General features: G+C 38.4%; 1 long non-coding RNA gene across 1 annotated transcript in view; it reads right to left on the bottom strand.

Moving 5' to 3' along the window:
- Positions 1-1365: 1365 nt before the first annotated feature.
- Positions 1366-27866, bottom strand: part of LOC128628533 (uncharacterized) — a 46638-nt gene continuing 20137 nt past the window's right edge. Inside the window, exons 2-3 of the long non-coding RNA XR_008392947.1 lie at positions 1877-1911; positions 1366-1447 (exon numbers count right to left, since the gene is read on the bottom strand). This is a non-coding gene — a long non-coding RNA (uncharacterized LOC128628533). The remainder of the gene's footprint in view (positions 1448-1876; positions 1912-27866) is intronic.

Below are 27866 nucleotides of genomic sequence, written 5' to 3'. Positions count from 1 at the left end.
AGATGAAAGAGAATGAGCTGGACTGTCATGAGGGCTGAGAGAGTAGGTAGCAACCATGAGGAAGAAGCCATGATGTAGGGGGATTTTGTCATGAGGTCTGAGAGAGGAAGCAATAAGCAGCTATGTGATTTGTAGGCAGGATTCCGCCATGAGGGCTGGTGTGTAAGGTAGAAGCCATGCTGGCCAGGAATCAGGAAAGGGTATAAGAAGAGGCATGATGGAGCTGTGTGGGGACCTGGCAAAGCTGATGGAGCTGTGTGGGATCCTGTCAAACTAAGGATAGATTAGTGGGAGATGCCTGGAATGCTGAACTGTGGCTGGCAATGCTGAGACTATAGAATTTTGCTTCTCTAAAGGATGTACAGAGAAGCCACTTTCTTGGGATGTGTGCCTTCCTAGAATTCACTTTGGTCCAGTGTAATATGGCACATGTTTTTCTGGACCACTACATGAAGGCTGAGGACAACACACCTCAGATCCAGAAGGAAAGACCTGCTGCAAGAGGATGATGTCTCTGAAACCCAGAAATTCAGATTCTGTATGGGAAGGAGAACTGTGGGTACAGCCAGCTTAAGAAGAAATAAAGATATGGGGGACTTTGGGGCATGTTTTTGACTTATAGACTGATGGGGAGCAAGGGAAGTATTGGGCCTCATAGGAGAACAGAGCTCCAAGCAGGAGTGCTCCCAGCACAGCCAAGGTTGGAATTCTGTAAGTAAAAACCCATTTCCTCCAACACTAATTGTTGGGTCATACATCAATGCGACATGTGGATGGGCCCCAGTTTGCTCAGCTCCAAAGACTCTCCCACCCTTCATGTCTCCTTCCTTCCCTTTCCTTTTTATTTTCCCTTTATCTCTATTCTCCCATACTTCATACTAGACTGTACAGGAGTACATAGTACATTTTCCCCAAATTCCACCCCAAATTTATGAAATAAATTCTTAAGCTGAGAAAATTCAGACCAAATATATTAAGTGATTTGACCAAGTTATATAGCTGGTTAGTGGCAGAAACAGGACCAAAACTCAGGCTTCTGATTTTGTAACTATTTCACCTCTCTGATTCTAAGGTTCTCCATTATTGCTTTATGCTTGTCTCCACCTTACACTTGCTCTTTTCAACAAACATTCACACATTCTGCTTCTGATATAATACCCTGTCCCATCCCTCTTCTCCAACCATCCCATCAGTCTCTGACCCTAAGAGAAAATTCCTCTCTTTCCTCTTTCTTCTTCTTTCTACGCATCCACATTAATCCATCCTGCCATCCATCCAGCACTGCTTTACCCTACCCAAAGCCCTTCCTGATTAACTCCAACCCACCCAACTCAATTTTCTTCAAAGGAACAAAGTTTGTGCCTACATTGTCCCATTGAGCTGAGTCACTCTCTCCTTTCTGAGCTCTTTTTGTTCCATTTCCTCTGTTTTGTCCACTATCTTCTTCCTGTAAATCAGGAGTTCTATGAAGAATCCAGGTATTCCATATTTTGTACCTCCATAAATTCCCCTACACACAGTCAGACCATATAAATATACTTGTTCAAGATACAACTCAGGTTGAGCTTTGACAGAAAAATAGCTGTTGTCTTAGATTCTGACCACATCTGGCAAGCAGTCAATTCTAAATCAGTGCTACATTTCTCAGTACTCTTTTGAGGGCAAAGTGAAAACCAAACCCAGACATTGGATTGTTGTGTTGAAAAGGTGTTAGAGGCAAAAGCGCTTTAAAGGCCCCTTCCAATCCTCAAACATACAAGTCTCTGAATTAACTCCCTCAAACTTTACTTCATCTTCTTTGTTTCTCCCACACCTGACATAGTACAAATGACCCCCACAATTTATAGAATAAAGATTTTGTTCTGAAAGTCCTTACCTGCCTGTTGAAATCTAGGCTGTTTTGATCATTCCCTGGAAGAGATAAAAAAATATTAGTTGCTAGCAGGATTAGAAGACTGAAGTTTAGAGGAAAAATCGGATGTCGAGAGAAGTTTGTCTTTATTTTGAAAAAGAATACTTGCTTTCCCCATGACTGGGACCCTTCTGCTTATCCTGTTTCCTAAAAAGGTTTTGGAAAATATTCTCCAGAAAGATGTAGAACCAGGGAAAGCACAGACTGGCCTAATGTCACAAAGAGTCAACTGGAATTAGAACTTGCCATACCAGAGTGTGGGTTCTGTGGCACTCTCAGACAGTAGCTATTACAGTTGCTTTCATGTGTAAGCAAGGAATGACCAGCCATGTATCTTAAAGGAATTGCCATAAGGCAAGAAGTCCTCCCACACCCTACGCCTCCAGGGATAATGACATCTAAGTCATGCCAGGTAGACAGGTGTCAGTCCTGTTTCTTCCACCTCCTAACTTTCATTTCTTGTTTCTTCATCTTTTTTCCTTTTACCATAAAAGTTTGGCTGAAAGAGTAAATGTATGGTTAATAAAGAAAACTGTGGTACAGAAAAAGTACATAGTAGCATAAAAATCACTTTGCTGAAAGGCAACTGTAATTAATATTTTTGTATATTTTATACTTGTTTTATGATTTTCCCCCTCAGTGATAAATACTATTGTACATAAATTATTACCATGGTTTTTCTAGTGAGCATCACAAATATTTCTCCTATACTATTAAGGAGCATTAAAACTATTTTCCTATGCTAGCAAACATCATTTTTAATGGCTACCTAATATTCCATTTTGTGTACATGCATACCATGATTTGCTTGAACATATAACTATTGTTTGGGAAATTATTTCCATTCATTGCTGCAATAAAGTTTTCTATTTATATAGATTTCTAGGGCAACAATGGTCAAACAACATTTCTTTCAGCCCCATGGATTGTTGGCTTTATAAAAACCAAGGGAAATGACTATTTATTTCCAGATAAGAAAAAGCTAAAGGATTTCACCACTACCAAATATTAATGGATTTTTTTAAGAAGAAAAACATACCAAAAATTATGGCATAGGTAAACATGGCTCACCCCCTCACACAACCACATCAAAATTACAAATAAAATATAGAATGACCAACACTCAGAACCAACAGAAATCAAGTTGAATGAAAATCTAACAACTACAGAATTAAAGAGCTACACCCACCCAGACTGGTAGGAGGGGCAGAAACACAGAAAGGGCTTATGCATTCATGTGTGGTACATGAAAATTTGGGAGGGGTATTCCAGGAGAAAGAAGATTCAGTTCCACAGAAGGACCCCCAGCCCACAATTTCAGCACCAGGAAGATAAGTCCCTACAACTTCTGCCTGCAAAAACCAGCGGGGATTGAGTTAGTGGAAGAAACTTCTGGAGTCCCAAGCTCCAGAAGTTTCCCCCTAGAAAACCCACATACAGACTTACACATACTCACTCTGAATTCTAGCACATGGGTAGCAGCTTGAAAGGCACCAGTGGCATACAGGAAGGAACTTAAATGTCTGACATAAAGGCAGGAATTAGGGGAGAGCTTTCTCCCAGGCAGAAAGGTGAGCAGACAAGGCCACTGTCCCTTTTCTAGCCCTCCCCACAAAGAGCCACAGAGCCAGTAGGTGGGTGCCATATCTGAGACTCCATCAACCTGGCTAACACTGTTTGTCCTGCCCTGGAGATCCCCTGAGACTCCATCCTACCCAACTTATAGGCTCACCCAAACTGTTAATTAGGACTCTTCCATATGAATGGCTGGACTTGGTTCATGCTTCACAACTTCCACATTCCTTTCATAAAAGCAACAGCAAGCTTCAGTAAGCCCCTAGCCCCCATGCATTTTGTTAAGGGGTCCCAGGCACCATCATCAGTCAGCCTAGATTCATGGTAGTCTCCAAGCCCAGCACCAGTAGCAGCCATCTGCAGATTACTTTATAGCTCAAACATGGTGGCCCTGGGGAGAACACAGGTTGGTGCTTACTTTGGCCTGCACCACCCAGGCAACCCCACAGTTAGAGCACCCAGTGGACAGAACAGACCATGTTGGAACACCACCACCTTTCCCCTGCACAGCTACTTCCATGGAGGGTGGAGGTAGGCAGTCAGTGGTCACAGCCAGTCCTTGCAGCTGACTGACCTGGACAAATCTCTCCCACTGACCTGGCAACAGCAATTAAGGCTCAATTACAACAGGAGAATGTACATAGCACATATGAAGGGCACACTTTGAGTACCCAGCTTGGATGATAGAAGAGGCTGTGCCACAAGACCCTATAGGACACCTACTATATTAAGCCACACTACCAAGAGAGGGAGTCATAGCAGCTCTACCTAATACATAGAAACAAACATAGAGTGTCTGTCAAAATGAGGAGACAAAGAAACATGGCTCAAATGAAAGAATAGATCAAAACACCAAAAAAAAAGAACTAAACATAATGGAGATAAGCAATCTATCAGATGCAGAATTCAAAACACTGGTTATAAAGATGCCCAAGGAACTTAGTGAGGACCTCAGCAGAATAGAAAAAGATCAGTCAGAAATGAAGGATACACTAATTGAAAATAAGAACAATTTATAGGAAAACAACAGTAAAGTGGATGAAGCCAAGAATAAAATCAATGATTTGAAACATAAGGAAGCAAAAAACAATTGATCAGAACAAGAAGAAAAGAGAATCTAAAAAAATGAGGATAGTGTAAGCACCCTCTGGGACAACTTCAAGCACTTCAACATTCACATCAAAGAGGTGCCAGAGGAGGAAAGAAGGAGCAAGAAATTGGAAATTGGAAGTCTATTTGAAAAAATAATGAAAGAAGACATCCCTAATTTGGTGAAGGAAATAAACATGCAAGTCTAGGAAGAACAAAAAGTTGCAAACAAGATGAAAGCAAAGAGGCCCGCTCCAAGGCACATCATAATTAAAACTCCAACAGTTAAAGATAAAGAGAGAATCTTAAAGCAGCAAGAGAAAAGCAGTTAGTTATTTACAGGGGTACTCCTGTAAGACTGTCATCTGATTTCTCAAAAGAATCTTTGCAAGCTAGAAGGGATTGGCAAGAAATATTCAATCATGAAAACAGGGATGTATAGCCAAAATTGCTCTGCCCAGCAAAGCTACTATTTAGAATTGAAGGGCAGATAAAGTGCTTCCCAGACAAGAAAAATGCTAAAGGAGTTCATCATCACAAATCATTGTTATATAAAATGTTAAATGGACTTATTTAAGAAAAAGAAGAAAGTTAAAACTATGAACAATAAAATGGCAATGAAATGGATATGTATCTATCAACAATTGAATCTAAAAAACAAACTAAGGAAACAAGAAGAACAGAGACAGAATCATGGATATGGAGAGGGCTTTGATGGTTACCATATGGGGGGATGTGTGAGAGAATGGGTGAAGAGATGAAGGGATTAAGAAGGACAAATGGGTAATTACAAAATAGCCATGGGGATGTAAAGTACAGGAAATAGAGTATCCAAAGAACTTATGTGCATGACCCATGGACATGAAGAATAGTGTAGGGATTGCCTGAGGGAGTGTGGGTGCAGGATGGAAGGGGGAAGAAGGGAAAAAAATGGGGAAACTGTAACAGCATAATCAATAAAATATAATTAAAAAGAAAGAAAAATAAAAATATGAATAAAAATGTCAATAAATACATACCTATCAATAATTACTTTAAATATAAGTAAAATAAGGCCTCCAATAAAAAAGATATAGGGTGGTTAAATAAATCATAGAACAAGGTCCATACATATAACACCTACAAGAAACCCACTTCAGATCAAATGACAACACAGACTGAAAGTAAAAGGATAAAAAAAGATTTTTTTGAAAATGGGAAAAACAGGGCAGCAATGCTTATATCAGATAAAATAGACTTTAAAACAAAGGCACACAAAAACACATTTTTATAATGATAAAGGTATCAACCCAACAAGAGGATATAACCCTTGTAAACATTTATGCACCCATTATAGGAGCACCTGAATATATAAAATAAATATTAATGGACATAAAGAGACAGGTCCACAGTAATACGGTAATGGCAGAGGACTTTAATACCCCATTGATGTCCATGGATAAGTCACCCAGGCAGAAAATAAAAAATAAAACAATGGCTTTAAATGGCAAAATAGACCAGATGGATTTAATAATGTTATTTGAACATTTCATGCCAAAGTAGCAGAATATATATTCTTTTCAAGTGCACATGAAACAATTTTCCAGAATGGAGCACATGTTAAGTCACAAAACATGTCTCGACAACTTTAAGAAGGTTGAAATAAGATCAAACATCTTTTATGATCACAGTGATATGCAACTAGAAGTCAATAACAAAAAGAAAACTGAAAAACACACAAACACATGGAAACCAAATAACATGCTACTAAACAATGAATGTGTTAACAATGAGATCAAGGAAAAACCTGAAAGAGACCTTGAGACAAATGAAAATGAAAAACACAACAACCTCAAATTTATGGACTCAGCCAAAGCAGTTCTAAGAGGAAACTCATAGCAATACAGGCCAACTAACCTCAAGAAACAAGCAAAAAAAATTCAAATAAACAGTATAACCTCATACCTAAAAGAAGCAGAAAAATAACAACAAGCAAAGAAAAAGTGAGTAGAAGAAAGGAAAGAATAAAGATCAGAGCAAAAATAATGAAACCCTGGCTGGTGTAGCTCAATGAATCAGTGGCTTGAGTGCAGGCCTGTAAACCAAAGGATGGCGGTTTGATTCCCAGTCAGGGCACATGCCTAGGTTGCAGGCCAAGTCCCAGGAGGGGACCCACAACAGGCAACCATACATTGATATTTCTCTCCCTCTCTCCTTCCCTTCCCCTCTAAAGATAAGTAAATAAAAATCTTTAAAAAATAATGAAAACAGAATCTAGAAAATACAATACAAAAGATCAATGAAACCAAGAGCTGGATTTTTGAAAAGATAAAAAGATTAATAAACACTTAACCAGAGGAAACAGAGAAAACAGAGAGAGATAAAACAAATATAGTCAAAAATCAAAAAGCACTGGTGAAAACCAACACTACAGAAATACAAAAAAAATTAGAGGAAAATTCTACAAACAATTATATGCCAGCTAATTGGACACTCAGGAAGAAATGGATGAATTCTTAGAAACAAAGAGTCTTCCAAGACTGAATAAAGAGGAAACAAAAAATCTGAACAAACTGATAACTAGTATATAACTAGCATACTCAAGAGTATATGAAATTGATCATTTAGAATGGGAGGGCAGATAAAGTGCTTCCCAGATAAGATCAAGTTAAAGAAGTTCATCATCACCAAGCCCTTATTATATGAAATGTTAAAGGAACTTATCTAAGAAAAACAAGATGATAAAAAATATGAACAGTAAAAATGATAACAAACCCACAACTATCAACAACTGAACCTAAAAAAAAAACAACCCAAAACTAAACTAAGCAAACAACTGGAACAGGAAAAGAATCACAGAAATGGAGATCACATGTAGGATTATCAGTGGGGAGAGGGAGAAGCAATAATAGGGGGAAAGGTATAGGGAATAAGAAGCATAAATGGTAGGTATAAAATAGACAGGGGGCAGTTAAGAATAGTATGGGAAATGGAGAAGCCAAATAACTCATATGTATGACCCACCGGCATGAACTAAGGTGGGGGAATGCTAGTGGGAGTGGGGTGCAGGCTGGAGGGGAATAAAGGGGAGAAAAAAATGGGACAACTGTAATAGCATAATCAATAAAATATATTTTTAAAAGATTATGTGAAATTGAATTTGTATAAAAATCTCCTAACAAATAAAAGTCCTGGACCAAATGGCTTTATAGGTAAATTTACCAAATAATTCCAAGAATTAACACCTATCATTTTCAAACTATTCACAAAAATTGAAGAGGAAAAAAGGCTCCTAAGCTCATTTTATGAAGCCAGCATTATCTTAATTCTAAAGCCAGATGAAGACACCACAAAAAGAATTATAGGTCAATATGCCTGATCAACAGAGATGCAAAAATCCTCAAAAATATTAGAAAAACAAATTAAGTAATACATTAAAAGATTACATACCATGATCAAGTAGGATTTATTCCTGGGATGCAAGGTTCAATTAATATTTGCAAATCAATTAATGCGATATACCACATATATATAATGAAAAATAAAAACCATATGGTCATATCAATATTTGCAGAAACAGCATTTGGTGAAATCCATCATCCACCTATTGTAAAAACTCTCAGCAAAGTAATAATAAAGGGAAAATACCTCAACATAATAAAGGCCATATGTGACAAACCCACAGCTAACATCATATTCAATGACAAAAATCCAAAAGGATTTTTAGGAAGAAAACAAGATTGTCCACATTCACCACTTTTACTTAGTAGAGTAGAGGAAGTCCTAGATACAACAATCAGACAAGAAAAATAAAAGGTGTTCAAATTGGAAAGGACAAAGTAACTCATTATCTGCTGATGACATGATACTATACATAGAAAATCCTAAAGATTTAACCAAAAACTATAACAACCGATAATGAAATAAGTAAAGTAGCAGGGTACAAAATTAACAGTCAGATGTCAGTTGCATTTTTATTCACTATAATGAACTATCAGAAAGAGAAATTGAGAAAACAATCTCCCTGTTTTCCTTCGTGGCTGCTTAAAGATCAGGCACTATCATGAACAACACATTAACTATCCAGACCAGGAGTTCATGACCCATAACTTATTGCAACAGAAACAAATGGTCATTGACATCTTTTACATTGGGAAGGCAATAATACCTAAGATAGAAATATGGGAAAAACTAGCCAAAATGTACAAGACCACATCAGACGTCATCTTTGTATTTGAATTCAGAAACCAATTTGTGGTAGCAAGACAACTAGCTTCAGCACAATCTATGATTCCTTGGATTAAACAAAGAAAAAATGGACCCAAACATTTGGACCCACACATGGACTTACAAATAGATCCAAAGATTTGTAAGTCATGGCCTGCATGAGATGAAGACCTCAAGAAAACACCAAAAAGAATGCAAGAACACAGTTATTAACAACCACACCTAAAACAAAAGCAAACTAAGGACAGCTAGATCAGGAGTGAACCATAGAAATGAAGATCACATGGAGGGTTAGCAACAGGGGAATGGGAGAAGGAGAAGGGGAGAGAAGGTACAGAAAATAAGTAGCATAGATGGTAGGTAGAAAATAGATAGGGGGGAGGGCAAGAATAGTATGGGAAATATAGAATCTAAAGAACTTGAGACACGTGGTCATAAACTAAAGGGGGGAGGGTGGGGGAGGGGTGTTCAGGGTGGAGGGGAATGAAGGGGGAATAGAACTGTAATGGCATAATCAATAAAATATATATTAAAAAATTTAAAAAGAATGCAAGAACAGAATGAAGAAAGTCAGGGGGACAGCAAAGGTCACTGTTAGTGGTTAGTGTGCAAAAAATGAGCTAGAGACTGGACACAAGAAAGAGTAAAGATTCTTCAGTGACTTTATCTGTGGTGGTTATACAGATTTTTCATGAGAGAACTGACTAAAAACTTTTGTGTGAAAAAGAAAACAATCCAACTTACAACTGCATCAAAAAATACCTAGAAATAAATTTAACCAAGAAGGTAAATGACCTATACTCAGAAAACTGAAGAAAGAATTTGAAGAAGATATGAATGAATGAAAGCATAGACTATTCTCATGGATAGGAAGAATTAATATTGTTAAAATGTCTATACCACCCAAAGCAATCTACAGAGTCGATGCAGTCCCTATCAAAATGGAAATGGTAGTTTTCACAGAACTAGAACAAATAATCTTAAACTTTACATGAAACCCAAAAAAGACCCTCAATAGTGAAAGCAATCTTGAGAAAGAACAAAGTTGGAGGAATCATCTACCTGATGTCAAACAATACTACAAGGCTATAGTAATCAAAAACAGCATGTGATTGACATAAAAACAGACACATTGATCAAGGAACAGAAGAGAGACCCTAGAAATAAATATACAGCAATATGGTCAATAAATGTATAACAGAGGAGGCAAGAATATACAATGGGGTAAAGACATTCTTTTCAATAAATGGTGTTAAGAAAACTGGACAGACACATGAAAAAGAAAAAAACCAGATCATTTTCTTATGCCATACACAAGAATAAACTCAAAATGGATTACATACTTAAATGTAAGACCTGAAATCATAAAACTCCTAGAAAAAAATATAGGCAGCAAACTCTCTGACAGTGCTTTTAATAATATTTTTTGGTATGTATTTTCAGGCAAGGGAAATTTTTAAAATCTAAACAAATGAGACTATGTGAAACTAAACCATTTTTGTATAGCGAAGGAAGCTATCAACAAAACAAAAAGACCAATTAGTGAATTGGAAAAGATATTTGCCAATGACACATCTGATAAGAAGTTAATATTCAAAATATATAAGAAACTCATACAACCAGAAGGGCTGTATTTACACCAGAAAGACAAACAATCTGATTAAAAAACCACAATGAGATACCACTTTACACCAGTCAGGATAGCTATAATAGACAAAGCAACAAACAACAAATGTTGGAGAGGGTGTGGGGAAAAGGGGACCTTAGTTCACTGTTGGTGGGATTGCAGACTGGTACAACCATTATGGAAAACAGTATGGAATTTTCTCAGAAAAATAAAAATCGACCTGCCTTTTGACCCAGCAATTCCACTGCTAGGATTATACCCCAAGAATCCTAAAACATCAGTTTCAAAGAACCTATGCACCACAATGTTCATAGCAGCACAATTTACAATAGCCAAGAGTTGGAAGCAACCTAGGTGCCCATCAGTAAATGAATGGATCCCAAAATTGTGGTACATATACACAATGGAATTCTATGCAGCAGAGAGAAAGAAGGAGCTACTACCTTTTGCAACAACATGGATGGAACTGGAAAGCATTATGCTGAGTGAAATAGGCCAGGCATTGAAGGACAAATACCATATGATTTCACCTTTGACAGGAAGCTAAAGAATAAAACAAACAAGCAAACAGAATAAAAACAAAGACACTGAAATAGAGAACAAGTGGGCAGCGACCAGAGGGGAGAGGGAAAGGAACTTAAGGGAAAAAAGGGGGAGGGATTTTGAGGAACAAGTATGAAAGACACAGAGATGAGGACTGGGGGGGGGGGGAATGGGAGGGAGGGGGGAGACCGGGCGGGGGGGGGGGGTGGGATGGGAGAAATAGATTTAAAAAAAATGTACTTGAAAAGTAACTAAATAAAATTTAATATTAAAAAAAATGCCTGGCTGGTGTAGCTCAGTGGACTGAGCACGGGCCTGCAAACCACGCAATCGCTATTCGATTCCCAGTCAGGGCACATGCCTGGGTTGCAGGCCAGTTCCCAGCAGGGGACGCACAAGAGGCAACCATAAATCGATGTTTCTCTCCTTCTCTCCCTCCCTTTCTCTCTAAAAATAAATAAATAAAATCTTTAAAAAAAGAAGGGCAGAGGACACTGAATAGACACTTTTCCAAACAGGACATACAAATGGCCAATACATACATAAAAAGATGGTTAACATCACTAATCTACAGGGAAAATGCAAGTTAAAATCACAATAAGATATTACCCCACACCTGTTAGAACAGTTATCATCAGTAAGTCAAGAAATAACAAGACAACAAGTGTTGGTGAAGATATCAAGAAAAGGGAACCTTTGTGCACTGTTAGTGGGACTGAAAACTGGGACAGCCACTATAAATAAAAACAGTATGATGTTTCCTCAAAAAATTAAAAATAGAGCCACTGTATAACCCACAAATTCCACTCCTGGGTATTTATCAAAGAAATCCAAAACTCTAAATCCAAAAGATATATGCACCACTGCATTAATTGCAGCATTATTTAAAATAGTCAATATATAGAAGCAATCTGAGTGTCTGTTGCTACATGTATGGACAAAGAAGATATGGTACAAATATGTGATGGAGTACTACTCAGCCAAAAAACAATAAAATTTTGCCACGTTCATGAACATGAATGGACCTGGAGGGTATCATGCTAAGTAAATAAGTCAGACAGGAAAAAAAAAACCCTATGATTTCACTTATATGTGGAATCTAAAAAGAAATAAATAAAACAATAGCACACTTATATATACAGAGAGCAAACTGATGATTGCCAGAAGAAAGGAGGGGTTGAGGCATGGGGTGAAAAGGGTTTAAAAAGTACAAATTGGCAGTTACAAAGTAGTCATAAGTATCTAAAGTATATACAGCATAGGGATTATAATCAATGATATTGCTATAACTATGTATGGTGTCAGATAAATATTAGACTTATTGAGGTGATCATTTCATAAGTTATATAAATGTATGATCACTATATTGTACACCTGAACATAATATAATATTGTATGTCAATGATAAGTGAAAAATTTTTAAATAAATAAAAAAAAGAAAATGACCATTATATACCACACACTCAGAGCCTAGTACTCTGCTTAGTACATAACAGGATCTCAAAATATATTGATTGAATGAATGAATAAATGAACAAGTGAATAAGTTCAGAACTTGCAATGGAAAAATTCTTCTGTTTTTTACTGAATGTTCATTGAAATAAAGTCCAAATTTCTTTGCATAACATATAATTAATTCACCAGGGACTACCATCCCTGCTTTGTCTTCTGCCACTCATGGTCTCTCTCCCTTTCTCACAGGTGCCCTGCACTGCAGCCAACACAATGTTCATGCATGTTCAAACACCCCACAACTCACACATTTCCATGCCTTCATGCACTGTCCCATTTCACAAAGTTAGTCTCCCTCTCCTCTGGAATCCAGTAGCCTTCTCTGCCAGCCACATGATACTTATTTGTCTGCATGATTCTTTCCCTTACCATGAAAGAGAAAACTGAGAAAAAGATATTCATTTTTACATCATCAATGGCCACTACAGTTCCTAACACAGGTCAGAGGCTCAAGAAATGCCAATAGCCCTGGCCAGTGTGGCTCAGTTGGTTGGAGCATCTTCCTGTAACCAAAAGGTTGCAGGTCTGAGCCCCAGTCCAGGTGTATATGATCCCAGGTCTGAGCTGTGCCAGAGGCAGCCAATCAATGTTTCCTTCTCTGTCCCTTCCTCTGTCTCTAAAAACAATAAAAAATGTTCTTGGGTGAGGATTAAAAAAAAAGAAGAAAGCAATGCCTGTAGATGAAAAATCCCACCTATATAATTCCCTACCTTCTCTGAAGTTATATAAAAATTTCCCCTACTGTATATCAAATTATCATTACTCAATTAAAGATTATTTTGTGTTACACACACACACACACACACACACACACAATGCCTGTAGATGAATGAATGGGTCTTTAAGAGAATCTTCTGGAGTTTTAACTTAAGACCCTTTCTCTCTGCTGTTCTAAACAATGGCAAAATGTGGCCTTTCCTGTATGGTTGTGCAACACTTCTGAGAGCAACTGGGCCAGCAAGATGAGAGCAAAGGATGAAGGGCTATGGAGTCCCAGGAAAGAGGAATATGGTAAGATATCAAGTGATCTCTGAATAGCAGCATGCTTTTGAGAGCAACTAAGATTATATATAAATTCTGTGAATGGAGCTAGAGATGAGAAGGGCCCACAGACTAAAAACAGTTGTCTTTGGAAAGGTAGACTCAAAGGTAAAATATCTTTACTTCTAAAAAAATCTTCTCATGACACTTTATTTTATTTTTTTAGATTTATTTAATTATTGTTCAAGTACAGTTTTCTGTCTTATACTCCAAACCTTGTCCACCCCCCACCAGTGATCCCTACCTCCCTCCCATTTCCACCCCCTGCCTTAGTTTTTGTCCATGTGTCCTTTATACTTGTTCTTGTGAATCCTTCCCCTTTTCCCCTGTGATTCTCTCCCCTCTTCCCTCTGGTCCCTGTCAGCCTGTTCTGTATTTCAGTGTCTTTGGTCATATTTTGCTTGCTTGTTTGTTTTGTGGTTTAGGTTCCCGTTAAAGGTGAGATCAAAGGTGAGATCACATGGTATTTGTCTTTCACTGCCTGGCTTATTTCACTCAGCATAATGCTTTCCAGTTCTATCCATGCTGTTGTGAAGGGCAGGAGCTCCTTCTTTCTTTCTGCTGCATAGAATTCCATTGTGTAAATGTACCATAGTTTTTTGATCCATTCATTTACTGATGGGCACCTAGGTTGCTTCCAACTCTTGGCTATTGTAAATTGTGCTGTTATGAACATTTGTGTGCATAGGTTCTTTGAAATTGATGTTTTAGGGTTCTTAGGATATACTTCTAACAGTGGAATTGCTGGGTCAAAAGGCATGTTCATTTTTACTTTTCTTAGAAAATTCCATACTGTTTTCCATAGTGGTTGTACCAGTCTGCAATCCCACCAACAGTGAACTTGGGACCCCTTTTCCCCACAACCTCTCCAACACTTGTTGTTTGTTGCGTTATTTATGATGGCCATTCTGACCAGTGTAAAGTGGTATCTCATTGTGGTTTTGATTTGCATCTCTCTGATAGCTAGCGATATTGAGCATCTTTTCATGTGTCTCTGGATCCTCCATATGTCCTCCTTGGAGAAGTGTCTATTCAAGTCCTTTTTCCATTTTTTAATTGGGTTGCTTATCTTCTTAGAGTGGAGTTGTGTAAGTTCTTTGTATATTTTGGAGATTAAACCATTGTCTGAAGTATCATTGGCAAATAAATTTTCCTAAATGGTTGCTTCTCTTTTTATCTTAATACTGTTTTCTTTAGCCATGCAGAACCTTTTAATTTTGATGAGATCCCATTTGTTTATTCTTTCCTTTAAAAGTGGCCTAATAAGGAGTAATTTTAAAATTTGCCAAAATAACTCCAAATTTTTTCATTCCACAAGTATATATTAAGTATATATTAAACTCTATATGCCTGGCACTGTTCTTATCACTGGGAATATAATATTGAATAAGACAGATGGACATTCCTGACCATATGAAACTTACTTTCTAGTTGAGGAGACATAAAAAGAATAAGAAAAAAAATAGTATAATTTCATTTAGAGATAATTAGTGGGAGCACAATAATGCATTATCTGGAAAAGAGTGTTTCAGAGATTATTGGTAAGCAAGGTGGTCTAGGAACGCCACTCAGGGGAAATGGCATTTTCACTGAATGAAGTGAGGACCCAACCATTTGAGGGTCTGGAGAAGATCATTCCAGAAGAGGAATTTGGGCCTTAGGCAAGAACAGGCTTGTATACTGAGGAACAGTAACGAAGCAAGTATGGACAAAGAGAAGTGGATGGGGGATAACCAGGACAAGATGACTTGCTTGGATCTGACAGATAGGTCATGGTAAAGATTTCAGCTTTTATGCCAAGGATGATGGGAAGTGATAGAGGGTTTTGAGCAGAGGAGTAACATGATCTGACTTAAGTGTTTAAACTTGCAGTGATCCACTGTAGAGGGTAAGAGAGTAGTAAGAAGACCAACTGGGTTGCTGTTGCAGTGGCTCAGGCGAGAGGCAGCAGTGAACTGGATGTAAGGGTAGCAGAGAAGGTAGTGAGAAGTGCCTAGATTTAGAATATGTTTTGAATTGATAGCTGAGAAGCTGATGACAGGAGGTGGGGCACAAGGGAAGGAGAGTAAGAATCAAGAATGATTCCCAGGGGTTTGGCTTTCTCGAAGGAGTGAGTGGTGGTGCCATTCCCTGAGATGGGGTGACTTGAGGATTAGGCTGGTAGTAGAAAATTGAAAGCTACACTTTTGAGCAAGCTTGAGATGCCAATTAGATACCCCAGGGAAAGCAGGGAAATGAGTTTGGGCTCAGAAGAGGTGACAGGTCAAAAGTATAAATTGGGTAGTTATCGGCTTATAGGTGGAATACATATATATATTCCACATATATATTCCACATATATATTCCACATATATATTCCATATATATATATATATATATATATATATATATATATATATATTATCAACTTATCTAGCCATAAGGCTCAGTGAAGTTACAAAGAAAGTGAATCCACATGAAGAAGACAAAGTTAAAGTTGGGATGATGATAAGGAGCCAGCAAAGGAGACTGAGAAAGAGTGGGCATCAAAGTAGGAGGAAGACTGGGCAAAAATAGTGTCTGGAAGGCAAGAGGAGAAGGTGCTTCCAGAAGAAGGTAATAGCACAAATGTGAACAAAACTTAGAAAGTGAGAAAAACAATGCAAGGCCAAAACAGTTTGTTTTGGAGTGGTCACCATGTTATGGACAATTTTAAAAGGTCTTTGCTTTTTTGATTTCTGTGAATGCCATTATCATGTTGTTTGAGATCCATAAAAAAAAAGAGCAAGAAGAATTCAGAGATTAATTTTAAAACTTCAGCCAACAAAACTAGCCATTTCTTGTGCTTAGACTTTTTTCTTTGGCTTTTTTCAAGAGGCCTCTATTAACATGAGGATACACATGCTGGACTTAGAGCCCAAGTTTCCTTTTCTCATAAAATTCATTCTTACCTGCATTTGTATCTCTGCCTAATTTTCTGTGAATCCTGGGCTAATAAAATGGTTGGACTGGAGGTGCCTGGGCCAGCCAGGACCTCCCAGAAGACTGACTCCATGACACTCCAGGAAAGCAGAATTCAGCACTGGGCATTTACTAGGGGCTCAGTTCCACTAAGCGATTCTGATTTCAGTGCTAAGCAGGTAAGAGTGTTCTCAGGAGACATGATTTTTCACATGGACCACAACCTGTGAGAAAGATCTCAGAGCATTTGTGGGGGTCTGGGTTGAGCCTCGATGATGTAGTCCAAAGGAGGCATTAGTTAATATATGATTACACAGTTGATGCTCTCTCCAAATCTGGCTGGAAACACCTCAGCCCACACTTTACTACTGAGCTTGTTCCTGCTTTTCTCCCATGGTCCGCTGGACTTGTTCCACTTGGGATCTCATCCTACCCTGTCTATAAGAAAGACCTGGGAAGTGGTGCCTGGAAACTCAATGAGATCGAACTCATTAGGTTTCTGTTGCTGCTCTAATGCTTATATCCAGAGGTGGCTGGCAAGTAATTCCCAAACTCAATTCATTCACCTTTCAAACAGAAAGAGGAACATGGTCCTGTTTTCCAGAGAAAGGAAGGGATGCAATTATATGATGTGAAATGCTGGTCCACAATCACCAGAAAATTTTAAGATGCTACATGGAGGAGCAGTAGAATGTACTTGGAAAGAATTCTGGACTTGAAGTCAAAGGACTGGGTTTAAGCCTTGGCTCCAAAACTCCCAAGCTGTGTGGTCAAGGCAGGAAGTTCTGGAGACTCAGGTTTCTCGATGGCAAAATAAGTTCACAATTCCAAATCAGGCACTTCCCAGAGTTATGGTAAAGCTCAAGTGAAATAAAGCTGGTGACCATGCTTTGTAAGCTGGGAAGCATTATCCAATTGTGGAGCTGGGCTCCAGACATCCTGGGCTATTTCTCAAGCAGGCTGAGCCTGGTCCTATGTTAGGAACTATGTATATTCTGTTCCCTCTGATGGGAATGCCCTTCTCTCCTTAGAAAATACATAGTCAACATCTAAAACCCAACTCAAATGTTACATCCTCCCTGAAGCAAAACAAGGAATTTTCTCCTCTGTGCTTCCACATCTCTTATTTATACCTCCTATAGCACATATCACATTTTTTAGAGTGTCTTTTTCCCTTCTGAAAGTGTGACTTCTTAGAGGCCTTATTATATCTTATTATATATAGGTTATTATATCTTATTTAACTTTGTACCTCAAGTGACTAAAAGTGTCCAACACACAGTATAGGTACTAAATGACTATGTATTTGATCCAAGTTACTAAGAAACTACTATGAAAAGGAATCTTACACTGAGAGCTAAGAAAATGCAGGTTCCATTGTTTGCAGAAACCTGAACACATTTTATTACTAAGCCCTGGACCCCTCTTTGGAAAGCAGGTACCGCTTGCAGAAAAAAACAAAGCAGGGCACAATCATATATAGGGCAGGAAAATTATTTTTAGAATTGGATAAACACTAAAGTCCAACCTCAGAGAAGCACCTTGCCAAGGTCACATAGCTTCAAAGAACCTGAATCAGGACCAAAACTCAGGTTTCTTAATGCCTATACTCACACAAGTTTCCCAATAAATGCACTGCATTCAGTATCCAACACAGAGAAAACTGAGTATTTGACTTTTATCAATAGCTTAGGCAAATAAACAGGATAGATGATTCTTGAATCTGAGAGATTCAAAGCAGAGAGTAAGATTAGAACAGAAAACTGGAAAATGAAATCAGGATTAGAAAATATTTTGGTACTTTCCAATCAGAGAACCAAACCAACAAGATAGAATGTAATGGGATTTATTGCATTTAGGTTAAATATCAACTGTATAAATAAAAGATATGGGAAGGTAAAATATACACTTAGAAATTGTTAAAGTAGTAAATCTTATATTTAAATTTTATGTTTTGTGTTTTTTGCTCTTAGTAAAAATTAAAAAGAAAAAAGTAAACTGAAGATTTTTTTAATTAGGAAATTTTGTTTTCCAAATACCCTAATCCAGAAATTGAGTTTTGTAATTTATATTGGGTAGTAAACTAAGTAGTCAAACTATATAAAGGTATGGCCTATTTTTAAGACTATCTGCTAAATATGATCCAGCAACCCTACTTTTGGGCATATATCAAAAAATGAAAATAGGGTATGGCAGAGATATCTGCACTTCTGTGCTCATTGCAGCATTATTCACAATAACCAAAATATAGACACAACCTATGTGTCCACCATCAGATGCATGGATAGAGAAAATTCTGCCATGAGAAAGAAGGAAATCTTGCTATGTACAACAACATGGACAGACCTCAAGGATATTATGTTAAGTAAAATAAACCATGCACAAAAAGACAATATTGCTAGCATGCATAGTATCACTTATTTGTGGAATCTTTAAAAAAGGCAAACTCATAGAAACAGGGGGTAGAAAAGTGGTTGCAAGGGGCCAGGGGTGGGGAAATATGGAGAGTTTGGTTAGAAGGTACAAATTTCCAACTATAAGATGAAAAAGTTTTGAGGACTTCATGTAATGTGGTGATAACACTGTATTGTACAATAGAAATCGAAGAGAGTAGAAGCTAAATGTTCTCATACACACAGATAAATATATGTAGGTGATGGATCGGATAACTAACTAGATGACGGAATCCTTCCTCAATGTATACATATAGAGTAGGAACATTATTTTTAGAGTTGGAAAATCACCATGGCTGATCAAATCAGCCATGATATACATACCTCATGATTTCATTTGTCATTACACTTCAATAAGCTGGGGGGAGGGGAAGACTACTACAATGTGAAAGCCCAATAAAGAGTTTCTTCACCATTAGAAGGCAAGATGGTGGAGTAGTGAATGGAAGCTCCACTCGCCTCTTCCCAGGATCAATCTGGAATTACAACTAAATTGTGGAGAAATCACCAGTGAGAGAGAAGACTTATAACAGACAGACAGAATAATCAGCTTAGCACAACCTGACAGGTAAGGAGTGCAGTGCAGACTCAAGAAGGTTGGCTGGGCACCCACAGGTGGCAGCACTGAAGGGTAAATAAGCAGCTGGTTGGATCTCCCTGGGAAGAGTGGATTCTAAATTCTCACCTGGGATCCCCAGCCTAGAGCACCAGAATCCAAAAAGCACACAAATAACAACCAGCAGCAAAAAGTGGCAGGGTTGCTCTCTGCCAGAAATGGATGGCTGGAGATGTAAACAGCTGCTTAAAGAGCCAATGCACAAATTTTCATTTATAGGCACATACCATCACCTCCAGCAAAGGTGGGGGCAGAGTGGGCTAGAGACTCCTGAGGAAAGACTGGGAGAGAACTGAGAGAGTAGCCACCAGAATCCCAGTACTGAGTCATCCCCCACAGGCAGCAGCCATCCTGCTCAGGCAGACCATTGCCCTCTGAGCAGCACCAGCCCGAGATGAAACAATAGATCCAACCCCAGGAGAGATACCAACCTACCCTATGGTGCTTAAGCATGACTGCTGAGTGCAGAGTGACTAGATTAACAACTGAAGGAGATAGCCAGAAACAGTATATCCCTGGCAGCCTGAAAGCAGACTGCCTAAGGTTAGAGAGGGTCAACATCTGACCTTATGCATTTGACGAAGAAGCAACATTTGACAAAGAGCAAATCCAGAAATAAAAAAAAACTGTGTTAAATACTAGAGGCTACCAAGTTGAAATCCACTGTGATCTTCTCCATGATTTGTAATATTTTCTTGCCTGTATAGTTTTTTAACATTCATTTCCTATCCATCAAGTTTGTGCATATTAACTCACTAGATTTTATATGATAGTTTATTTCTCCCTTTTCTTATAATAGACTTAATCTCTTTATACCCTTATTAATACTGGTTCATTTCCTGTTTACAGTGAGATTGTTGGGAGGGAGATATTTTGGTGGATGTGGGTTTGTCTCCTGGCCTTTGTGGTTTTGTTCTGGCATCACCCGAACAACAACATACCAGATGTGGTGGGCAGAGTGACCCTCATCCAATGAGCTGGAGGGAAGGACTCATCAAAAAATGACCCAACAACAATCAAAACACGATTACATCCAGGAGCTAACATAAGCAACATAAAGGGTATCATCCCAAGATCATCAAGTTCAGGAGATCACAGAGACTGCACCACTGAATCTCACAGGTCTCCTATCATAGAAATTCACACCAGAGACACAGGGAGTCAAAATGGATCAATGTAAGAAGCCAATGTAAACAAGAAGAGTCTCACAAATAATGGTAAGACAAAAAACAAGCCCCAATGAAAAGGAAAGGGGGAATCCTCAGAAACAGCACTAAATGAAATGGAAGCAAGTCAACTATCAGATATTGAGTTCAAAACAATAGTCACAAGAAGCTCAATGATCTCAGTGAGAATTACCAGAAACTAGGAGGAACTTACTGCAAACTATATTAGAATGGAAAAGCACATAGAAACTATCAAAAAGAGCCAAGAGGAAATGAAGAACACAATTTCTGAAATGAAGAACACAATAAAAGGAATCAAAAGCAGACTAGACAAAGCAGAGGATTGAATCAGTGATCTTGATGACAAGGTAAACAAAAATCTCCCAGAAAAAAAAAGGAAAGGAAAAAGACTAAAAAAGAATGAAGAGATATAAGGGAACTACAGGACAACTGGAAATATGACAATATCTGTATGATAGGTATACCACAAGGACAAGAACAGAAAGAACTGATATAAAACCTGTTTGAAAAAAATAATGATGGGAAACTTCCAACCAAGATGGAGGCATAGGTAGACATACTGTGCTTCCTCACACAACCAAAAGAAGGACAACAAAAAATTAGAAACAAAAAGCAACCAGTACTGACAGAAAACTGAACTGTATGAAAGTCCAAAAACCAAGGAGTTAAAGTACACACATTCATCCAGAATGATAGGAGGGGCAAAGTAGGGCAGCTGGGTGCGGAGGGGTCACAGCGAAGAGGTGGCTGGCAGAAGCTGGGCCACAAGGCAGCAGTGGGTGAACACAGCAAGGCAGTGCATTGTGGAGGGGCCTGGTGCACAGGGTGGCTGGTGGACAGGGCAGTCCCACATTTGCTCACAGATAAACCAGGCAAAACTGGGGCACCAGATAGACTGCGCAACCCAGGGTCCCAGCAAGGGGAAATAAAGCCTCTAAACACCAATTTAAAACACCAATTTGACCTGTGGGGGTTAAGGCAGCAGCGGGACTCTCCTGGCCTCACAGGTCACAGGAGAGTTTGTTGGAGAGACCCACAGGGTCCTAGAATGTACACAAACCCACTCACATGGGAATCAGCACCAGAAGGGCCCAGTTTGCTTGGGGAAGTGGCAGAAGTGACTAAAAACTGGCAGAGAGTGGAGCAAGTGCCATTGTTTCCTCTCTGACCCCTCCCCCACATACAGTGTCACAGTTCAGGGAATGGTTGCCCTGCCCTGTTGAACACCTAAGACTCCGCCCCTCACTACATAACAGGTGCGTCAAGACAAAAAAAAAATGGCCCAAATGGAAGAACAGATCAAAGCTCCAGAAAAAATACAACTAAGCAACAAAGAGATAGCCAACCTATCAGATGCACAGTTCAAAACACTGGTAATCAGGATGCTCAAAGAATCGGTTGAATTTGGTTGCAAATTAGATGAAAATATGAAGGCTATGCTAAGTGAAATAAAGGAAAATGTACAGAGAACCAATAGTGATGGGAAGGAAACTGGGACTCAGATCAATGGAGTGGACCACAAGGAAGAAAGAAACAACAAAACAGAAAAGAATAAAGAAACAAGGATTCAAAAAAATGAGGAGAGGCTTAGGGACCTCCAGGACATATTTAAATGTTCCAGTGTCCTAATTTTAGGGGTGCCAGAAAGAGAAGAGGAAGAGCAACAAGTGGAAAAGTTACTTGAACAAATAATAAAGGAGAACTTCCCCAATCTGGCAAAGGAAATAGACTTCCAGGAAGTCCAGGAAGCTCAGGGAGTCCCAAAGAAGTTGGACCCAAGGAGGAACACACCAAGGCACAACATAATCACATACCCAAGATTAAAATGAAGGAGAGAATCTTAGAAGCAGCAAGAGATAAGGAGACAGTTACCTACAAAGGAGTTCCCCTCAGACTGTCAGCTGATTTCTCAAAAGAGACCTTACAGGCAAGAAGGGTCTGGAAAGAAGTATTCCAAGTCATGAAAGACAAGGATCTATATCCAGTATTGCTCTATCCAGCAAAGCTTTCATTTAGAATGGAAGGGCAGAGAAAGTGCTTCTCAGATAAGGTCAAGTTCAAGGAGTTCATCATCACCAAGCCCTTATTACATGAAATATTAAAGGGACTTATCTAAGAAAAAGAAGATAAGAAACATGTACAGTAAAATGGCAGCAAACTCACAATTATTAACAACCACATCTAAAACAAAAACAAAAACAAACTAAGCAAACAACTAGAACAGGAACACAACCACAGAAATGGAGATCACATGGAGGGTTATCAACAGGGGAGTGGGAGGAGAAGAGAGGGGGAAAAGGTACAGAGAACAAGTAGCATAGATGGCAGGTAGAAAATAGACAGGGGGAGGGTAAGAATAGTATAGGAAATGTAGAAGCTAAAAAACTTACAAGTGTGACGCATGGACATGAACTAAAGGGGGCAATGTAGGTGGGAGGGGGTGTGCAGGGTGGAGGGGAGTGAAGGGGAAAAATAGGACAACTGTAATAGCATAATCAATAATAATTAAAAAATGTAAAATACAGTATAAAGACATTTTAATGGTCAAGTATCTTAAATTATGCACACATGAGTTTTTAGGCACTGTATGTATCAGCTGTGATTATTTTTATTGATAATAACAGTTTGAGTTTGATTATTGGTATTGTGGAAGAAACTTTTTTTTAACTGTTGTTCAAGTATAGTTGTCTCCATTTCCCCTACCCCATATCTCCCCCCTACTCATCCCCACCTCCTACCCTGGCTCCTGCTCCACTTTGGCTTTGTACCTGTGTCTTTTTTTCATGTTCCTTGCCAATCCTTCCCTTTCCCACTGTGTTATGCCCTCTCCACTCCACTCTGGTTACTGTCAGTTTGTTCTTTATTCAGTGTTTCTGATTGTATTTTGCTTGCTTGTTTGTTTTGTTGATTAGGTTCCACTTATAGGTCAGATCATACCGTATTTGTCTTTCACTGCCTGGCTTACTTCATTCAGCATAATGCTCTCCAGAACCATCTATGCAGTCACCAAAAGTAGGAGCTCCTTCTTTCATTTTGCTGTGTAGTATTATATTCTGTAAATGTATCATAGTTTTTTGATCCGTTCATTTACTGATGGGCACTTAGGTTGCTTCCAATACTTGGCTATTGTAAATTGTGCTGCTATGAACATTGGGGTGCATAGATTCTTTTGAATTGGTGTTTGAGGATTCTTAGGATATAATTCCAGCAGTGCAACTGCCAAGTCAAAAGGCAGTTCCATTTTTAGTTTTCTGAGGAAATTCCATACTGTTTTTCATAGTGGTTGCATCAGTCTGCAATCCCACCAACAGTGTACTAGGGTTCCCTTTTCTATACAACCTTGCCAGTACTTATTGATTTTTTAAGATGGCCATTCTCACTGGTGTGAAGTGGTATCTCATTGTGGTTTAAATTTGCATCTCTCTGATGACTAGTGATGCTGAGCATCCTTTCATATATCTATATGCTCTCTGCATGTCCTCCTGGGAGAAATGTCTGTTCAAATCCTTTGCTCTTTTTTTAATTCGGCTGTTCATCTTCCTGGTGTGGAGTCATGTGAGTTCTTTATATATTTTGGAGATCAAACTTTTGTCCTAGGTATCACTGGCAAATATATTTTTCCATACAGTTGGTTTCCTTTTCAATTTGGTGATGTTTTTTAAAGCTGTGCAGAAGCTTTTTATTTTGATGAGATCCCATTTCTTTATTCTTTCCATTATGTCCCTTGCTCTAGGGGACATGTAGGTGAAAATATTGCTGCATGGAACATCTGAGATTTTCCTGCATATGTTCTCCTCTAGGACTTTTATGGTGTCACAACTTATACTTAACTCTTTCATCCAACTTGAGTTTATTTTGGTGTATGTTGTAAGTTGGTGGTCTAGTTTCTTTCTCTTTTTTTTTTTGTAGCTGTCCAGATGTCCCAACATCATTTGTTGAAGAGGATATTTTTGCTCCAGTTTATGCTTCTGCCCCCTTTATCAAATATTAATTCACCATAGAGACTTAAGTTTATTTCTAAGCTCTCTTATTCCATTGATCTATGTCTCTTCTTATGCCAGACCATTTTGGTTACTGTGGCCTTGTGATATAGTTTGATATCAAATACTGTGATCCCTCCTACTTTGTTCTTCCCTATCAAATTTCCTGAGGCTAATCAGGGTTGTTTCTAGTTCCATATAAATTTTGAAACATTTGTTCTATATCTGTGAAATATGTCGTTGGTATTTTAATAGGGATTGCACTGAATTTATAAATTGCTTTGGGTAGTATGGACATTTTGTTAATGATAATTCTTCCAATCCATGAACTGGTACATGCTTCCATTTGTTTGTGTATTCCTTGATTTATTTCTTCAGTGTTGAGTAGTTTTCTGACTACAGGTCCTTTACTTCCTTGGTTAGGTTTATTCCTAGGTACTTTATTTTTCTTGTTGCTATAGCAAATGGCATATTTTCCTGATTTCTGTTTCAGATATGTCATTGTTGGTGTACAAAAATACCTTTGATTTCTGAATATTGACTTCATATACTGCTGTTGTACCAAATTCACTTATTAGATCAAATAGTTTTTTGGTGGAGTCTATAGGGTTTTCTATATACACTATCATGTCATTTTCAAACAATGACAGTTTTGCTTCCTTCTTCCCAATTTGGATGCCTTTTATTTATTTTCCTTGTCTGATCACTGTGGTTATAACTTCCAATACTATGTTGAATATAAATGGTGAAAGAGGACATCCTTCTCTTGTTCCTGATCTTAGTGGAAATGCTTTTAGGTTTTGCTCATTGAGTATGATGTTGGTTGTATGTTTCTCCTATATGGCCTTTATTATGTTGAAATATGTTCCCTCTGCTCCCACTTTGCTGAGTGTTTTTTATCATACATGGGTGCTGTATCTTATCAAATGCTTTTTCTGCACGTATTGATATGAACATGTAATTTTTGTCTTTGCTGTTTTTTATGTGTTGTATTACATTTACTGATTTGCAAATATTGAACCATCCTTGCATCCCAGGGATGAATCCCACTTGGTCATGGTGTATGATCTTTTTGATGTACTGCTGGATGCAGGTTGCCAATACTTTGTTGAAGATTTTAGCATCTATGTTCATCAGCGGTACAGGCATGTAGCTTCCTTTCTTTGTTGAGTGTTTGTCTTGTTTAGGAGTTACAATGATTCTGGCTTCATAAAGGGTTTGAGAGCCTTCCTTCTTCTTATATTTTTTTGGAATACTCTGTGATGGATAGGGGTTAACTCTTTCTTAAATGTGTTGTAAAATTCTCCTGTGAGACCATCCAGTCCATGGCTTTGTGTGCTGATAGTTTTGTGATTACTGCTTTGATTTCACCAGCTGTTACCAGTCTGTTCAGGCTTTCTACTTCTTTTTCATTCTGTTTTAGGAGATTATATTTTTCTAGAAATTTGTTATTTTCAAATCCTAGGTTTTTAAATTTCTTGGCCTATAGTTGTTCATAGTAATTTCTTACAATCCTTTGTATTTCTATGGTATCAGTTGTAATCCTACCACTTTCATTTCGGATTTTATTTATTTGGGTCCTCTCTCTTTTTTTCTTGATGAGTCTGCTTAAAGGCTTGTTGATTTTGTTTATCTTTTCAAAGAACCAAGTCCTGGATTTATTGATCCTTAAAATTGTTCTTTTAATCTCTATGTCATTTAATTCTGGTCTAATTCTTGGTTGTTTATTCCCAGGTACTGGCTCTGGTTTTTGTTTGTTATTGTTCCTCCAGTTCTTGTACATGTAGGGTTAGGTCATTTCTTTGAAATATTTGTATCTTTTTCAGGTGGGCCTGTATCACTATGAACTTCCATTTTAGGACTGCCTTTGCTGTGTCCCATAAGTTTGGGGTTATTGTGAGTTCATTTTTGTTTGTTTCCAGAAACTTTCTGGTTTCCTCCTTGATCTCAATTCTTAGCCCATTCATTGTTTAATAGCATGCTAATCAATCTCCAAAAGTTAGAATGTTTTTGAGTTTTTTTCTTGAGGTTGGTTTCTAGTTTCAGGCCATTGTGTTCTGAGAAGATGCTTGATATGATTTCAGTTTTCTTGAACTTGTTAAGGCTTATTTGTGTCCTGTCATGTGGTCTATCTTTGAAAATATTCCACTGTGCATTTGAAAAGAATGGGCATTTTTCCCTTTGGGATGAAATGTTCTATATATATCAGTGAAGTCCCTTTGATCTAGGGCATCATTCAATGCCACAATATCTTTGTTGATATTTTGTTTGAAAGATCTATCCATTTTTGACAGTGGAGTGTTAATATTCTAGTATAAGTGTGTTGTTATCTATATCTTTCTTGAAGCCCTCCAAGATTTTCCTTATATATTTGGGTGTTCCTATGTTGGGTGCATATATGTTTATAATGTGCATGTCTTCTTAATGAGTATTATGAAGTGTCTTTCTGGGTCTCTTTTCATTGGCTTTGTTTTGAAGTCTATTTTGTCTGACATAAGTATTGCTATGCTGGCTTTTTTTTCCTATCTATTTGCTTGGAATATTTTTTTCCAACCCTTCACTTTCAGTCAGTATAGGTCTTTTGTTCTGATTTTGGTGTCTTGTAGGCAGCATATGTGATGGTCATGTTTTCTTATCCATTCTCCACCCTATGTCTTTTTTAAAAAATATATTATTTATTTATATCAGACAGAGGTGGAGGGAGGAAGGAGAGGGAAAGAAACTTCAGGACTTCCGCCAAGATGGAGACGTAGGTGGAGGAACCACTTGCCTCTGTGCACAACCAAATCTAAGAACAACTATTTTTAACAACAATCACAACCAAGCCACACGGAAAATCGACAATACGGAGTCCAAAGACAACTAAATGCTCAGCTAAACCGGTAAGAGAAGTGAAACCAGCAGCGGAGCAGGTTAGCAAGAAAAAATTCCCAGGTGGTGCGCGGTGCGAAGGCGTGATCGCGAGCTAGATACAGGAGCGCACAGGGAAGAGTCACGGCGGGCTGTCTCGGTCGGTCGCGCATCTGCGTGCGGAGAAACCAGTGAGAAGGGAAGCCTGCGCGGGGCAGCAGGCTCGCACAATTCCCATCGGATAAACAAGCCCAGGGCAAGTGGTGTGACTGGACGGACTGGGCTAGCGGAGAGGACCGCCATTGCTCCCTCTCTGACCACGCCCCCACACACAG

The sequence above is a fragment of the Artibeus jamaicensis genome, unplaced genomic scaffold, assembly GCF_021234435.1.
Source record: "Artibeus jamaicensis isolate MK-2021 breed Jamaican fruit bat unplaced genomic scaffold, CSHL_Jam_final contig_196, whole genome shotgun sequence".
NCBI classification, from domain to species: Eukaryota; Metazoa; Chordata; class Mammalia; order Chiroptera; family Phyllostomidae; genus Artibeus; species Artibeus jamaicensis.
This window is presented reverse-complemented; position numbering and strand designations above follow the sequence as displayed.